Source organism: Carcharodon carcharias, chromosome 1 (assembly GCF_017639515.1).
Source record: "Carcharodon carcharias isolate sCarCar2 chromosome 1, sCarCar2.pri, whole genome shotgun sequence".
Lineage (NCBI taxonomy): Eukaryota > Metazoa > Chordata > Chondrichthyes > Lamniformes > Lamnidae > Carcharodon > Carcharodon carcharias.
The window spans coordinates 93958137-93976640 of NC_054467.1; positions in this window are offsets into that span (position 1 = coordinate 93958137).

Here is an 18504-nt window from a genome sequence, read left to right on the forward strand (position 1 = left end):
TGTAACCACGTCTCCATAATGTATATAAGATCATACCTATTAACCTCTATTTGTGCTGTTAATTCATTTATTTTGTTCTGAATATTACATGCATTTAAGTAAAGGGGCATTAATTTTGCCTTTTTACCACTTTTTCTGCTTTTTAACCCTACTTGCTGCTTTTTTTATGCTTCTACACTCTGGCCCTTCCTGTCATACTTTGGGTATCATTATCTAAATAGCTTACATATCCCCTTTCCAGTACCCCGTCCACCTCTCTATTTAGTTTAAAGCCCTCTCTACTGCCCTAGTTATTAAGTTCGCCAGGACAGTGGTCACAGCACAGTTCAAGTGAAGCCTGTCGCCCCAGAAAAGCTCCCTTCTATCCCAGTACTGGTGCCAATGCCCCATGATCTGAAACCATTTCCTCCTACACCAATCTCTGAGTCATGCAGTTAACCCCTTGACTTTATTTACCCTATTCCAGTTTGCGCATGGCTCACGTAGCAATCCCGAGATTATTACCTTGGAGGTTCTGCTTTTTAATTTAGCTCCTCACTGTTCAAATTCTTTGATCGGAACCCCCTTTCTAGACCTATCAATGTCATTGGACCATGGACAATGACAACTGGGTCCCTCCCCTCCCACTCCAAGTTCTTCTGCAGCCCTGAGAAGATGTCCTTAAACTGCATCTGCTCCATCCTAATCTATTTAGTTGAAAAAAACTGTATGCTGAAACAGAATCTATTCTCTTCATAACCTTCAATCAAATCACCCTAAATCTATGCTTCTCTGAAGTTTATAATCTGAACCCTGAGCATATCTTGATAACTAAGATGATTTATACTAGTAATTAGCCTAGGGGCCCTCCACTGCACCCTTTAAGCTTCACCCACTACATATATCAGGAGACCAGAAAGCAACCTGATCATTTCTGCTGCAGCCAGTCTCAAGTTTCTTCTCTCCCAATGGCAGTGACCCACTCAGGAGCAGGATTCCTGTTGGAATCCCGCATTGTATATAAAAATAAGACCCCGTTCTATCTGCCCCCATTGAGGAATATGTGATCAGGCACTGGCAGGAATCACTCAGCTGGTTAGATGTCCTGCCCAGACATTCTTCAGACATTCAGTGTGAGAATTGAAAAAGTTTTTTGGGGGGATATTATGTTATTCTGTAAAGAAGGCTGTGCGCGCGCGCGCGTGTGTGTGTGTGTGTGTGTGTGTGTGTGTGTGTGTGAGTTAATTAAACTGGGCAGAGATTAATAGGAGTCAGGTTATATGGGGGAGTTTAAAACATGATAAGGATAGAGGTGTTAGGTTGAGGTACAAGTAAATAGGTTAGATCTAACATTTGCATTGAATAGATAAGTTGAGAGTTTGTTTGAATATCAAAGGGGAGTCAGCGGTTAAAAGAAACATGTTTGCAGGAGTTCCATAGATAAGTAGTAGTGGGGATGTTATATTTTATTGACTGGAAAGCAAAGAAAAGATAGAGATATAAAAGATTTTATGTTTGGAATGATTCAAGTTTCAAAGAGGTGTGGGAACAATGGGACCAGAGATGAAAAGGGAAAAAAGGTATTTTAGAGTTACTGTGGAGAGCTCAGCTAGACATAGCATGAGCTGAGGTGGGAGCTGTTAACTCTGGGCTGGGAGGAGGTGCAGTTTGAATCAATCATCCAGCCAAGCCAGAAAAGTCTTAGCCTGCAACAAGCAGTTTTATTCTGATGTTTGGATTCCACCTTAGAGTGCAAGAGGTTAGAGGTCACATGGTATGCCTTTAGTGAAGCTATAGCAGTTTGACTTATGCACTATTACTGGATTTTTTTTTAGTTAACAACTATAAGGGAATGTTGCCTGGAGGTGTTTACTTGTGAGTTTGATCAAGTAGAGTGTTTTTTTGGGGAATGTTTTATAAGACTAACCTTAATTATATAACTGTAATCTTGTGTGCTTAAGTTTTCTTTTATTCTTGTTATTAAAGCTTCTACTTTTAATTTTTAAAATCCCAAAAGTGTTTCTGGACCTCTCATTGCTGAGATCGGTATGTCTTCTTCTTGTTTTCAGGATACAAAAAAAAGAGTATGGCCCCTAAGTCAAGTTTCCTTCTAGGATTTGATTTGCACAGCGATTAACACCTGTGCATAACTAATTTGGGGGCTCTTTGTGGGATTAATAGGATTCCTTGATTGGGTTGGAGTTTGTGAATCCAAGGGATACAAATATGAGAAGAATGCTGAACTCAGGAGTTTTGTGTTGAGGGTTTTAAAGTTGTTAAACTGCAAAATGGCTTTGGCAATTGGTCCAACTTTTCTGGGAGTGGAAAATGTAACTGGAGTATTTGAAATCTCTGACTAAAACTCAGTTGAGAGAATTAGCAAATAAATTGTAGGCAGAGATGAAAGCAGAATTTCATAAGGCTGTTGTAGTACATACCCAGAATTTAATGTTGGAGGAAGGGATATCTGAAATGAGCTGGAGGTAATAAGACTGGAGTTGCAACTGAAGAAGCTTCAACTTGAACAAGAAATGGAACTGAAAAGAATTGAAATGGAAGAAAGAGAAAAAGAGAAATGAAAAAAAAACACCCGAGTTATAAAGAAAGGAGAAAGAAAGAGAAATGACAAAACTGCAAAAAGAAAAGGTTAAAAGAAATAGAAAGAAAAAAGCTTCAATGGGAAAGAAAGGAGCAGGAAAAGGAAAATAAAAGATGATAAGAGATAAAAATGTGAAATCTTGAACTCAGCCTCAGAGAGAGAATGTAGCAATTGAGAAAAGAGAGAGAAACAGAGGTAGAGAGCTTCAGAGAGAGAAAGAAACCAAACAATATGAATTGTCTAAACTCAAACTTAGAATAAAGGAAGAAAGGTTCAGATGGTGACTTTGTTTCCTTTGAGGAATTTGATGTAACTAAAAATCTTCAGTTAGTGCCTTAATCTACCAAGGATGGAGCTGAAAGATATGTTACCTCATTTGAAAAGATAGCTATGAAATAGAATTGGCCAAGAGCTGCTTTGACTATCATGTTACAGAATATTTTTCCAGGTATAGCAGTGAATGTGTATGCTATATTATCAGAGGACCAGTCTGCAGATTACGAGCTAGTAAAGAAGGTATTATTAAATGCTTATGAGTTTGTCGCTATAGCTTATCAGTTGAAGTTTAGAATTTAAGGAAAATACCCCTCAGACATTTGTGGAGTTTGCAAGAGAAAAATAAATTATCTGGAATTAATGGCATTAAAATTAGACAAGGCTTTTGAAAATGTGAAAGAAGTTCTGATTATGGAAGAATTCAGAAATAGCATGTCAGTTAACATCAAGACATATTTAAATGAAAGAAAAAGTAAAAAGATCAAGGAAGCTGCTGTTTTCGCTAATATGTAGGGTATTTCACACAAACGGTTAAGTGTAGAAGAAGTCTCATATGGAAATCCGCAGGGAAGTTGGAGATTTAGAAAAACTAATGATGGTAAAAAATATTAGTAATAAACATCAAGCTGAAGGACACCAGTCTATTAAAGATGGAAAGGTGAAAATTAGAGTTGAAGGGAGGAAACTGATATGTTACCATTGTAATAATGCTGGACACACAAGGTCAAGTTGTTGGAAGTTAAATGGGAAACCAGTTGTGGTGATTATGACTCAGAAAAGCTCTGTAAGTAAGAGTACTGTGGGATCTGAGATCCAGAGGCAAGATAAACCAATGATGGAGCAGGAAGAATCAGTGGCAGCTAGAGAAATGGGAATGTGTTCAGAACTTACCCAAGGGAGTTCTGAAGGGCAGGTTGCAGAGATGATTAAAGTTTTTATATGCAAAGAAAACATACATCCACATGTACAGGGAAGAACAGGAAAGGATGTCAAAGTTTTAAGGGATACTGGGGCTATTCAGTCTTTCATGTTATGGGATGGTGCTATCTGTTATCCAGAAGAGTTATTGTAGGACAAAATATTAATTAAGGGAACCCATGGCGAAGTCAAACCTATTTCATCATGTAAGGTAAATTTAAAAAGCAATTTGAAAACAGGAGAGCTGATGGCTGAGGTAGCAGAGAAATTGCCCATTGCAGCCAACTCCGGTGCACGCTCGCCGAACTGAAGATCTGAATGACGCGCGGTGATGTTGGGACGCACGCCCGATGCCACTGCATGTCATTTGACATGTCGGCTAGTGAGGCCCACCCCTGCATGCCAACCAGATGATTCAGGCTCATGGCCTGCATTGTTCCCTCGTTGGACACGCGCGACTGGCAGGCCTGGGAGTGATTGGGAAATGGGCCCCTGATTGCGATCGGCCACTGACCATGATTTCACGCTGATATAAAAACAAAAAAACTGCGGATGCTGGAAATCCAAAACAAAAACAGAATTACCTGGAAAAACTCAGCAGGTCTGGCAGCGTCGGCGGAGAAGAAAAGAGTTGACGTTTCGAGTCCTCATGACCCTTCGACAGAACTTGCATTCGAGTCCAAGAAAGAGTTGAAATATAAGCTGGTTTAAGGTGTGTGTGTGGGGGGCGGAGAGATAGAGAGACAAAGAGGTGGAGGGGGGGGTGGGGGGGTGTGGTTGTAGGGACAAACAAGCAGTGATAGAAGCAGATCATCAAAAGATGTCAACGACAATAGTACAATAGAACACATAGGTGTTAAAATTAAAGTTGGTGATATTATCTAAACGAATGTGCTAATTAAGAATGGATGGTAGGGCACTCAAGGTATAGCTCTAGTGGGTTTTTTTTTATATAATGGAAATAGGTGGGAAAAGGAAAATCTTTATAATTTATTGGAAAAAAAAGGGGAAGGGGGAAACAGAAAGGGGGTGGGGATGGGGGAGGGAGCTTACGACCTAAAGTTGTTGAATTCAATATTCAGTCCAGAAGGCTGTAAAGTCCCTAGTCGGAAGATGAGGTGTTGTTCCTCCAGTTTGCGTTGGGCCCACCGACTCCCACAGCTATCTCGACTACAGCTCCTCACACCCTGCTTCCTGTAACGAGTCCATCCCATTCTCTCAGTTCCTTCGCCTCCGTCGCATCTGTTCCGATGATGCTACATTCAAAAACAGTTCCTCTGACATGTCCTCCTTCTTCCTTAACCGAGATTTTCCACCCACGGTCGTTGACAGGGCCCTCAACCGTGTCCGGCCCATCTCCCGTGCATCCGCCCTCACACCTTCTCCTCCCTCCCAGAAACATGATAGGGTCCCCCTTGTCCTCACTTATCACCCCACCAGCCTCCGCATTCAAAGGATCATCCTCCGCCATTTCCGCCAACTCCAGCATGATGCCACCACCAAACACATCTTCCCTTCACCCCCCTTATCGGCATTCCGTAGGGATCGCTCCCTCCGGGACACCCTGGTCCACTCCTCCATCACCCCCTACTCCTCAACCCCCTCCTATGGCACCACCCCATGCCCGCGCAAAAAATGCAACACCTGCCCCTTCACTTCCTCTCTCCTCACCGTCCAAGGACCCAAACACTCCTTTCGAGTGAAGCAGCATTTCACTTGCATTTCCCCCAACTTAGTCTACTGCATCAGTTGCTCCCAATGTGGTCTCCTCTACATTGGAGAGACCAAACGTAAACTGGGCGACCGCTTTGCAGAACACCTGCAGTCTGTCCGCAAGAATGACCCAAACCTCCCTGTCGCTTGCCATTTCAACACTCCACCCTGCTCTCTTGCCCACATGTCTGTCCTTGGCTTGTTGCATTGTTCCAGTGAAGCCCAACGCAAACTGGAGGAACAACACCTCATCTTCCGACTAGGCACTTTACAGCCTTCTGGACTGAATATTGAATTCAACAACTTTAGGTCGTAAGCTCCCTCCCCCATCCCCACCCCCTTTCTGTTTCCCCCTTCCTTTTTTTTCCAATAAATTATAAAGATTTTCCTTTTCCCACCTATTTCCATTATATAAAAAAAAACCCCACTAGAGCTATACCTTGAGTGCCCTACCATCCATTCTTAATTAGCACATTCATTTAGATAATATCACCAACTTTAACTTTAACACCTATGTGTTCTATTGTACTATTGTCGTTGACATCTTTTGATGATCTGCTTCTATCACTGCTTGTTTGTCCCTACAACCACACCCCCCCCCACCTCTCTCTCTCTCTATCTCTCTGACCCCACACACACACCTTAAACCAGCTTATATTTCAACTCTTTCTTGGACTCGAACTCAAGTTCTGTCAAAGGGTCATGAGGACTCGAAATGTCAACTCTTTTCTTCTCCGCCGATGCTGCCAGACCTGCTGAGTTTTTCCAGGTAATTCTGTTTTTGTTAGTGATATCATCTGGGTACCGAAATGAAATTTTGAGCGTGGCTCATAAAACTCCAATGGCTGGACATTTAGGAATTGGGAAAACCCAAGCTAAGATACAAAAACATTTCAAAAACAAAGATGTAGTCAAATTCTGTCAAAAATGTTCACATGTCAGGTAATAGGCAAACCTTGGGTAGTAATTAAGCCTGCACCTTTAATTCTAATTCCAGCATTTGAGGAACCTTTTAACAGGCTTGTAATTGATTTTGTAGGACCCCTCTCTATGACTCAATGTGGGAATCAGTATTTACTAACAATCATGGATGTGTCCACCCGATTTCCAGAAGCAATAACTTGAAGGAAAATGACTGCAAATGTGATTGTAGAGGAGTTAACCAAATTTTTTATAAGATACGGATTATCAAAAGAAATACAGTCAGATCAGAGTTCAAATTTCATGTCACAGCTGTTTAATAAAGTAACGAACATCTTAGGAATAAAACAATTTAGGTTGTCAACCTATCACCCCGAATCACAAGGTGCCTTAGAAAAGTAGCAATAGACTTTAAAGACTATGATTAGAGCATATAGACAAGACTAGCCACATGATTGGGATTGAGAGATTCCATTCTTGTTGTTTGCTATTAGGAACGCTCCTAATGAGTCAACAGTGTTCACTCCTTTGAGTTAATTTATGGTCATGAAGTAAGGGGACTGATTCAGGGGAAACTAGTGAGTCAAAGTTCAGAAACGACTCTCCTGGATTATGTGACGAAATTCAGAGAGAGATTAAGTAAGGCATGTGAACTAGCTGTAAAAAATTTAAAGATATCTCAACAAGTGATGAAGGCAAAGGCAGACAAGAGGACAAAGGCCCCTAGTTTTGTGGATGGGGAAAAAGTGTTAGTATTGTTGCCACTGTCAGGCGAATGGCTAAGGGCAAGTCTTACTGGGCCTTACCAGATTGAAAAGAGACTGAGTGAGGTAAACTGCATAGAAAATGCCCCAGATAGGAGGAAGAGTTATTGAGTGTGCCATGGAAATATACTCAAAAAATACTTTACTTTGACAGAGAGGAAAAACCAGAGGAAGTATTGCTGATTGTAAGTAAGGAAATGGCAGTTGAAATTAAGGATTCTGAAATTGAACTCCCTCTTTTTAAATTAGACAATGAGCAAGTGTTTAAGAATCCAGATGTAATATTGGGTTACCTTCCAGAAAAGTGTCAGAGTGATTTAAAAGAGCTATTGCAGTCACACAAAGCAATTTGTGGAAATAAACCGGGGGAAACATATTTAGCTATACATGATGTTGATGTGGGGAATTCAGAGTTAATAAGGCAACACCCATATAGAATAAATCCAGTAAAATTAGCTTAAGTGCGGAAGGAGATTGAATTTATGTTTCAAAACGACATCATAGAGCCCAGTCACGGTAATTGGAGTTCACCTAATGTAATGGTGCCGAAACTGAATGAATCACAAAGAATATGGGCAGAATTTTCAGATCGGTGGGTGGGCGTGATCAGCGGGCCCTACAACCACGATTTCACACTGGCAGGCCAATTAAGATCCACCCAGCATAAAACACGTCTTCCCACTGGTCGGGAAGGGGTGTGCGGGGGCAGGTGCCTGTCAGCCGTTGGGTTCAATGGCGATCCGACAGCCAGTTTAAAAATGGCACAGGCTGTCAGCTGAAAGCTGCCATGGAAGAACGTCTCTTTTGCGTTTTCAATATTCAAGTTATGGAGTCGAGTGGGACTAGGCACGGCAGGCGGGAGGGCAAGCTGGGTGAGCACTTGTCCTCTGCTTTTCAGGTGAGTGCCTGGTGATCCTCCTGGGGGAGGTGCCAGGAGGGACACCCTTGTCTCCAGAGATGGGAGAAGGAGGCCACCGTGCCTCACAAAGAGGGCATGGGAGGAGGTTGCAGTGCTGGTTAGCAGTCATGACGTGGCGTGGTGCACATGGTGCAGTGCCAGAAGAGGTTCACTGACCTGCTGCACTCAGGAAGGGTGAGTACCTTGTTGACATGGGTCAGTGTGCAGTGGCGTTGAGGTGTGGACGTACCCATATAGACCTCAGAGGTGCTAGAGTCAATGCCAACTGTCAATAATGCCGCAGCTGGCCAAGGGGGTGAGCCCTGCTGCTTAGACTGAGCGCTTGCAGCTTGAGGGCCATGACTCAGATGTGCCCTGTGAGGTGCTCCACAGGTGGGGTTGGCCAGGCTGCAATGGTGCTGCAGGTAGAGAGTGGACTAATCAATGCTCCTCTGTCCTTTTGGGAGAAGACGAGCCATAACCAATCAGAAAGGTCACATACAGGCAGAGGGCAGCCCAACCTGCTGCTGCTCACTAGATTCGAGCAGGATGCCCTAGAGCTAGCGAGCTGGCATGCTCCCATTGCAACCGGGCATGGAGACGTGAGGTTACCAAGCTAAGAATGCAGTGCGCAGAAGTGAGAGTTTCGGATTGTGCAGCCATTCCAGTGTAGTGTCTTCACTGATGGGATCTTCAAACCTGGAGTCCCCATTGACTATTGAAAGATGATGGGACAATGATGCAGATCTCCAATGTCTCACCGGGGTGCCTAGCATGCACAGTGACAGTGTGATGACTTTAATTAATGACATGTCCTTGTTCTCCCTTAGATTCGCCAGCAGGCATTCACTCTACAGATCCCAAAGGGCCACCCCGGACACTGGAGGACTGCTAGGCTTCATTTGCACCTGCGTCACACCCCTCTCTGAATCAGGCACCAGTGCAGATACCAGCACCTTTGTGGGCATTAGATTGGCAGCCAAGACATCGGTGCACATTGATGAGGGAACTTCACACTCGCTTGAGGTGCAGGCGGAGGCAGAGAGTGCCCAGTGAGCTGGCAGTCGGAGGAATGCTGGGGACCAGGAGAATGCTGGGTTGAAGGCAGATGATGAGCCTCTGGCATTTTCCATTAGGCGGCAGATGCTGGATGTCCAGTGGGATGTGTGGAAGGATCTGTTGGAGGACCATGATGGTCTGCATGCTATGGTCTCCATTGTGGAGGCATCCATACAGAGCGTGAGCACTGTGATGACCCTCATGGCCGAGCGCAATGTCTCTTCCATTGAAAGCGACAACTCTCATGGAAAGGCTTCTCCAGGGACAGAATCAGGGGTTCCCGGGGTTACGCTTGGACCTGCAAACCCTCACACAGACAATGACCTCAGTTGGTCAGTGTCAGCGTGGGAGATGGATGAGCCACCCAGTATCCCAACTAAGTGCCCGTCCATCAGTGGTGAGCAGGGAGGCCCAGAGCTACCTCACATTGGCGCATGAGCTGCTTAACTTCTCTGAGGGCTCCTCTCAGGGCGCTCTGGATGATGGCAGCAGCTCCTCTGCGTCTCCGTCAGTGACTGCCACATCTGATGAGGCTGCAGTGACTGGGGAGATGCCAGCTGTGGTACTGGCCGCCTCCTCGAAGGTGGGGCCAGCACAGGCTCCACTGGCCAGAGGATGACCGCCAAGGTCATCAAGGCCAACAGGACAGCACAGTCAGCAGGCTGTCTCCAATGCAGGTGCCAGTGAGGGGAGGCGCACGAAGACATAGAACTTGGAAATGTAAGTTAAAAGCAACATGAGCACAAGGCGGACAGTTCACGGTGATTTTCTGTTCATTTATGTTTAGTTTATACATCTGCTGGTGTGGACATCAACACCAGTAATGGTAATGTCATTATGCATTCAATCTGACAATAACATTAAGTTTGCTTTGGTTCTGATAGCCTGAAGTATGCTTCACTTTTTTCTTTCTGGTGCAGGGTACGCCAGTATGTAAAGCTGGACATGAATGGCTCGATACCTTATTGCACAGGCATTGAGTAGACTTTGGGTTCAAAGGGAAGGTTCATTTCAGACATCCTGGATAAAGGTGTCAGTATTGGCAGGAGGTGGAAGCAAGTCTCTGGCAGCCTAACTGAAGGAGCGTTGGATCAAAGGGTCCCTGGTGTCCCTGCCTCCCTGGAGGTTACTGAGGTCTGCCTCCACGCCCTCAGTGTTCTCCGCACCGTGCTCCACTTCTGACTCACTACTGGATTCATCCTCTGTGGCCTGTGCAGCTGTGTCAAGATCCTCTTCCTCCACTGGGTCCCCCCTTGCCAGTGCCAGATTGTGGAGAGCGCAGCATGCAACCACTATCAGTGATACCCATTCTGGGGGGTATTGTAGTGCCCCCCACCACCACCCCCCCCAACCCTCCCCCCGAATGGTACAGGCATCAGAAGCGCATCTTCAAAAGACATATGGTTCTCTCCATCACCGCCCTTGCGGAGACCTGACTCCTATTATAATGCTGCTCTGCCTCTGTTCTTGGGTGGCAGAGAGGCGTCATAAACCACCTTTTCAGCGGATAGCCCTTGTCACCCAGCAGCCATCCATCCAGTCGGGCTGAAGCACTGAAGAGCCTCGGCACCTGGGAGTGTCTGAAGACGTAAGTGTCATGGGAGCTGCCTGGGTACCTTGCTCAGACTTGCATCTGCATCCTGCATTCACACACTATCCACATGTTCATGGAGTGGACGTTCTTCCTGTTGATGAAGGCACCAGGCTGACCTGCTGGTGCCTTGATGGTTACATGTGTGCAGTTGATTGCACCCTGGATGTGGGGGAACCCAGCAATCGCTGCGGAGCCTCGGGCTCGCTCAGCCTGGCTGGCCTCGTCCATACGGTAAAGAATAAAGGCGAGTACCCACCTGAACAGAGCTTCTATCACCAGCTTAATGCAACTGTGGACAGCTGATTGGGACACTCCACGCAGATCCCCCACTGACCCCTGGAAATGGAGGCGTAGAAGTTGAGGGCCACTGTGACCTTCAGAGCCACTGGCTGGGATGTTCACCCATGCAGTCAGAGATTATCTCAGGCCCAATCCTCTGACAAATGGAGGTCATGGTCTCTGTTGAGAGGCAGAACCTCCTTCGGCATTGCACCTCAGATGGAATGAGGTAGCTGCATCACTGCCTGTAAACCCTGGCAGCAGGATAGTGGTTCTTTCTGCAACCCCTTCTGCCTTGGACTACCTGTTGTCCTTGCGCCCCTTGTGCCTGCACCCCTCCTCCCTCAGGTCGCTCCCCTGGAAGCTGCATTGGAATATCTGGCCTCCTCCCCCTCTGCCCCTCTCTTCCCCCTCAGAGGAGGTGTCACTGGCGGAGACCACAATCCCCATTACCAGGGTATTGGAAGGCTGTCTGATACCTGGGAGGGTACACACGATCTGAATCCTCCAGGGGGACAGTAATTAGTCCAGAAATGAGGCCTGGAAAGGCTAATAATGAAGCTCTGATCAGAGATGAAGCTGTCAAGTGCCAATAAGCAACTAGCAGCAAACTGTCTCCAAATGTCCTCACTACTCATACTGGCAATGCTGTTGATCCTTTTTATCTCATCCTTGGATGAGGTTAGCAAATTGTTGGCTGCCCGCCTACCCGTTTTGCCTGTGCAATGAGCGTGAAATCACATGGGCAATGTAAAATTTAACTTAATTGCCTTTTTAATGGCCTTTACTGGCCTTGTAATTGATGGCAGGCATGGCTCTAACTCTGGTGTGTGCCCGCCAACTGAAACACTGCACGAGTGCACAATGATGTCGGGATGCTCGCCGATCATTTTATGCACAAGCAGGTCGGAGGCGCACCCACCCACTCACCGAAAAATTCTGCCCTATGTATTGATTACTGAAAAGTGAATGGACTAACAAAAGCAGATTCCTATCCTATTTCATGATTGTAGGATTATATTGAGAAATTAGCACAGTCAATGTTTATCACAAAAATTGAATTGCTGCGAGGATATTGACAAGTACTCTTGTTAGAAAAGGCAAAAGAGATATCAGCTTTTGTAACTCTGGATGGTCTACATCAATGCAAAGTAATGCCCTTTGGGTATGAAAAATGCACCAACAACATTTCAGAGATTAACAAACAAAATGATTGAGGGACTGAGCAATTGTGCTGTGTATATTGATGACTTAATAGTATTCAGTCAAACATGGGAGGAACATTCAGTATTTTAAAGGAACTATTTATCAATTGCAAGAAGCCAATTTGGTTGTAAATTTGGCTATAAGTGAATGAGCAAGTTACACATTTAGGCCACACTGTTGCATAAGGTCAAGTGGCCCCAGAGATTCAAAAGTAAAAGCTATTGTGGAATTCCCAGTGCCTACAATGAAACTGGAAGTTTTGAGTTTTCTAGATTTGAGTGGATTTTATCGGAAATTTGTGCCAATCTTCAGCAGTTGCTCCACTAACTGGTTGTTAAAAAAAATCCCAATAGACACAGGAGTGTCAGACTGCATTTGACAGCTTGAAAGCTGTACTAACAGCTACACTTGTTCTATCAGCACCTAATTATACAAAACAGCTTAAGTTGGCGTTTGATGCCAATGATGCTGGTATTGGCAATGTATAGCAATGATACAATGAACTTGGAACTGAGAAGCCAGTAGGATATTTCTCATGGAAGTTGAATGTGCACCAGAAGAAAGATTCGACTATAGAGAAAGAGACTTTAAGTTTGGTGTTAGCTTTGCAGCATTTTGAAGTGTATCTTGCAAACAATCGGAGACAGATACTGACCACAGTCCTTTGAAATTTCTGGAAAAGTTTCAGAACAGAAACACAAGACTGTTTTGGTGGAGTTTATTATTGCAACTGTTTACAAATTTACAAATTAAACATGTGGCTGAAGAAGAAAATTTGATTGCAAATGTGTTGTCAAGAGTTTAAAATTCAAAAGAACTTGGACATTGGCAAATGGAGAATGGACTGGAATGAACTCAATTTTTTTTCCAAAAGACTTGTGTATATATTTTCAAGTTTAATGCATTCACACCATAATGTAATAGCTTTGTTCGTATAGTTAAATGTAGTAAGGAATAAGAAATGGGCTGAAAAATGAAAACAGCTTTTTGGAATTATGATGGTTCATTTTTTGCTAAGGAGGGAGGTGTGAGAATAGATGATTATGTTTTAAAAACCTTCTTGGGGAATATTGTGTTATTCTGTAAAGAAGGCTGGGTTTCTGTGTATGTGTGTATATGATTTAGTTAAGCTGAGCGGAGATTAATAGGAGTCAGGTTGTCTGGGGGGTTTAAAACAAGAAAAGGATAGAGGTTAGGTTGAGATACAAGCAAATAGGTTAGACCTAAAATTTGCATTGTTTAGATAAGTTGAGAGTTTGTTTGAACATCAAAGGGGAGCCAGGAGTTACAAGAAACATGTTTGCATCTTGCAGGAGTTCCATAGGTAAATAGTAGTGTGGATATTATATTTTATTGACCTGAATGCAAAGACAAGATAGAGACATAAAAGATTTCATATTTGGAAGGAATTGAGTTTCAAAGAGGTATGGGAATAACGGAACTGGAGCTGAAAGGTGCAAAAAATTTTTTAGAGTTCCTTTGGAGAACTTAGCTAGAGATAACTGGAGCTGAGGTGGGAGCTGTTAGCTCTGGTCTGGAAGGAGCTACAGCAGTTTGCCTTGTGTAATATTACTGGACTTTTTTATAGTTAACATCTATAAGGGAATGTTACCTGGAGGTGTTTACTTGTGGTTTTGACCAAGGAGAGTTTTTTTGGGGAATGTTTTCTAAGACTAACCTTAATTGTGTAACTGTAATCTTGTGTGCTTTTATTCTTGTTAATAAAACTTGTACTTTTAATTTTTAAAATCCCAAAAGTGTGACTGGACCTCTTATTGCTGAAATCGGTGTCTCCTTCTCATTTTCAGAATGGCCTGTAAGCAAAGTTTCCCTCTGGGATTTGGCTTGCACAGCAATTAACAATGGCTGTGGTGATAACAATCAGAAAAATCCAACTCTAAACGTCTAAAGTGGGAAGAGTTTTGCTTCCCAGCACTATTATCCCTCACCTTGATTTTAGAAGGAAATATACCATGTGGAGAATTTTCTCCCCGTCAGGGGGACTGAGTAGGAGCAGGCATGGGTTGGCGTGCAGCCATTTTATGTGGGTAGGCCAATTAAGGCATGAGCGCGAAAAAACACAGAAATCTCCCCGAGGCACAGAGCTGCCTCAAGGAGATTAGTTTGATTATGAAGAACTAAAATAAAGAAAACAAAATTATTCAGACATGACCCCTCATGTGACAGTGTCACATGAGCTGGGACATGTCAATGAATCTTCATAAACATTTTTATTCAATTTATAAACACTTCATGAAACCTTATCCCAACCATGGATGAGATTTCACGATGAATGCGAAAGCTGCTTGGGCTCTTTACCTGCCCGCCAACCTTAAAGTTGGACAGACAGCCCAGATTATTAATGGCCTTAATAGGCCTTTGACAGTTTGGCAGCCGCGCAGCCGACTCCGGTGCGCGCCGGCCGAACTGAAGATCTGAATGACACGCAGTGATGTCGGGACACACGCCCGATGCCACTGCATGTCATTTGACACGACGGCGAGCAAGGCCCACCCCCGCACGCCAACCAGAAGATTCAGGCCCATGGCATGGATTGTTCCCTCGTTGGACACGTGCGACTGACGGGCCCGGGAGTGATTAGGAAATGGGCTCCTGACTGCAATCGGCCCCCGACTATGATTTCACGCTGGCTGGCCGGAAACGTACGCTGAAAAGCTCAGCACTGCCTGCGTGGGGGCGGGAAGAGGGTGGGCAATGATGTCACCACTGGTGCAGGTGAGCCATTCCACTGAGCTCCCTGAAGGCAGACAGCTGCCTCAGCAGCTGCAGACCTGCAAGTAATAACATAAAGCAGAAAAAGCTGCAGAAAAATGTCATTCCAGTACAATCAAGCACCTGAAAGCATACCTTATAAAAATGCTGTCCCCAGATATTTCTTTTTACATTATCTCCTAATGGAGATTTCATTCCACCCTTAGATGAGGTTTCTTCAAAAATGTAAATGCTGCCTGGCTGTTTGGTCTGTCCACCAGGCTGGACGGGCCATGAAAAATCGCTGATAATTGCGCAGTTAATGGGCTTAATTGCCTGCTTAATTGTTGTTGGGCACGCTTCCAACTGCCCTGCAAGCCTGCCGAGTGAAAGATGATGTTGGGGCGCTTGCCCTACATCATCTCATGCAATTTTACGCCCATTTGGGCTAGGTGCACGCCTGCCCATGGGATATAAAATTCTGCCCCATGATCAAAAAAAAACGCTTGTGTTCATGGAGCTGGAAGTTATAATGCATTCAGTAACAAATATTAAAATGGGAATTTCTTGTAGATTTCTAACAGTCATAGTAGTGTGGTGCCGAAAAAGGTATGGAAATGATAAAATGGGGTGGAAAAAGATCTTGGACATTCTATAAATTGACATTGATGCAGTAACTTTACTTAGGTCAATAGATACTATTGTTGGAATGGGAGAGAAGGCAAAAGTGCATGGGAGCTCTAGCAAAACTGGTCAATGGAAATCAGGGGGAAAACTCTCTGCCGGTTGGAGTCATACCTAGCACAAAGGAAGATGGTAGTGGTTGTTGGAGGTCAATCATCTCAATTTCAGGACACCACTGCAGGAATTCCTTAGGGTAGTGTCCTCAGCCCAACCATCCTCAGCTGCTTCATCAATGACTTTCCTTCCATCATAAGGTCAGAAGTGGGATGTTTGCTGATGATTGCACAATATTCAGCACCAGACATGACTCCTTAGACACTGAAGCAGTCCATATCCAAATGCAGCAAGACCTGGACAACATCCAGGCTTGGGTTAAAAACAAAAAAACTGCGGATGCTGGAAATCCAAAACAAAAACAGAATTACCTGGAAAAACTCAGCACGTCTGGCAGCATCGGCGGAGAAGAAAAGAGTTGACTTTTTGAGTCCTCATGACCCTTCAACAGAACATTTGGTTGACAAGTGGCAAGTAATATTCATGCCACAAAAGTGCCAAGCAATCACCACCTCCAACAAGAGAGAATCTAACCATCTCCCCTTGAGATTCAATGGCATTACTATCGCTAATCCCCCCCACTATCAACATTTTAGGGGTTACCATTGACCAGAAACTGAACTGGACTAGCCATATAACTACAGTGGCTACAAGTGCAGGTCACAGGCTAAAATCCTGCATCGAGTAACTCACCTCCTGACTCCTCAAAGCCTGCCCACCATCTGCAAGGCACAAGTCAGGAGCGTGATGGAGTACTCTCCACTTGAATCTATGAATGCAGCTCCAACAACACTCAAGAAGCTGAACATCATTCAGGTCAAAGAAGCCCACTTGAATGGCACCAAATCCACAAACATTCACTACCTCTACCACCGATGCACAGTAGCAGCAGTGTGTACCATCTACAAGATGCACTGCAGGAATTCGCCAATCCTCCCTATACAGCACCTTCCAAACCCATGACTGCTGCCATCTAGAAGGAAAAGGGCAGCAGATGCATGCGAATACCATCTGCTGGAAGTTCCCCTCTAAGCCACACACCATCCTTACTTGGAAATATATCGCCGGACCTTCACTGTGGCTGGGTCAATATCCTAGAATTCCCTCCCTAACAACACTGTTGATGCACCTATACCACATGGATGGCAGCGATTCATGAAGCAGTTCACCACCACTTTCTCAAGGGTAATTAGGGATGGGCAATAAATACTGGCCTCCCCAGTGATGCCTACATCCCATGATTGAATAAAAATAAGAGAATCAATGCAACCTATGCAAAGTATTTGAACTACGTGTTACTAATAGTAATATTGTTTCTGTGTAATAAATGGTGAGAACAAATATGAAACATTGCTCCTCTTTTGGTTTTACTGCACAGTGCAACTGGAAACATTCTGACTCCAGATTATGCTACAATGAACTCTGGTTTAGATTTAATTTATATGTCAAGTTACCCAAAATAGAAACGCAATGTTGCAGGGATCTAACCTGTACATTTATAGGGATGTGCAATCTGCAAGACAGCATTAGCATTTCTCCCGAGAGACTGATGTGTTGCTCATTCCCTGGTTACTTTAAAACACCATGAAGGAAGCAGCTCTTCCTGTTTACATGAACCATAGAACATGTGTCAGTCAGTTGTGGGAGACACCTAGTAGAGAAATAGAAGCACAACTTGATTTAAGTCTTGCAGCGTAGTAATGCCTTCTGAGAAATGACCCATGGCTTCTGTTTCCTGCTTCAACAACACGTGTTCTCTGTAATGTAGCTGATTTGTAGCCATCAGGAAGTAAAATAGTTACTGTTATAAATTTTCAATTGGAAGGAAACATTTCTTTGTCAGCATCTGTCCAACAGTACGAAATCAGAGGGCTTCTTACTTTGAAGTTCGCAGACTACAAATAAGTTCCAACCAACTGAAGCCAATCTTGAGATAGTTACTTGCCTATGGCATTTTGCTTGTCACTGCTAAATTAAGAATTAAAATGTAATTCCAAGCAAATAAAGATAAATTAAGCCAAGGTTTCCAAACATAATTTAGTAACTCTACTCGTAATCAAATGTTAGTAATTTATAGTAAATGCAGCACTAATGGGTTGAATAGATTTTCATCCCTTCCACTCGGTGGGAATGCACTAGTAGCATGATTAAAATAGCTGTGTTGATGCTGTGGAAGCCTGGATTGCAATTATATTTATTGAGGCCTTGTAATTGGAAAGTTCTGATGCCAAACGAAAACATATGAGTGCCTGATTAGCCTACGTACGCTTGGTTCATTGGTATTTTGTGTTGAGTGTTTAACCTGTGGCCCTTCAGAGGACAACTGGTAGCCGCTCAAGAAAGCTCATGATTAAATTATGAAATTACATTTGTGAAGTCACTAATGCTGCTCTTGGCCTGACAAAATTTAATCCCTGCGAAGTCTTACCCGTGCTTAGGATCAACTTCTGCTTGTTCCCCCCACCTGCGCCATCTTTCAATCACTTGGACTGGCTGGGCTGTGATGGAGCCACTGAATGTTCACACCTCTCTGACTGGTGAGCTCGCTGACTGAATGGTAATGAGGCCCAACCATGAAAATTCAGTGGACCAGAATTGTTTTCCTTGGTTGGGTGACTTCGGCCACCTCACAATTGATGGAGGCGTCATGCACAAATCTATCCCTGCATCATACGTGTGTCATGTGTGCATTTTGTACCTGTCTTGTATGCAGCTGAAATATATGCCATTTATACAACTGTCCAACGGTACTAGAAAATAAATGACATCAGCTTGCAGTTCGTTCTCAGGTATAGAATGCTCTGCAGTTTACTTCAATTTATAACATACATTTACAGGAATTTGCATG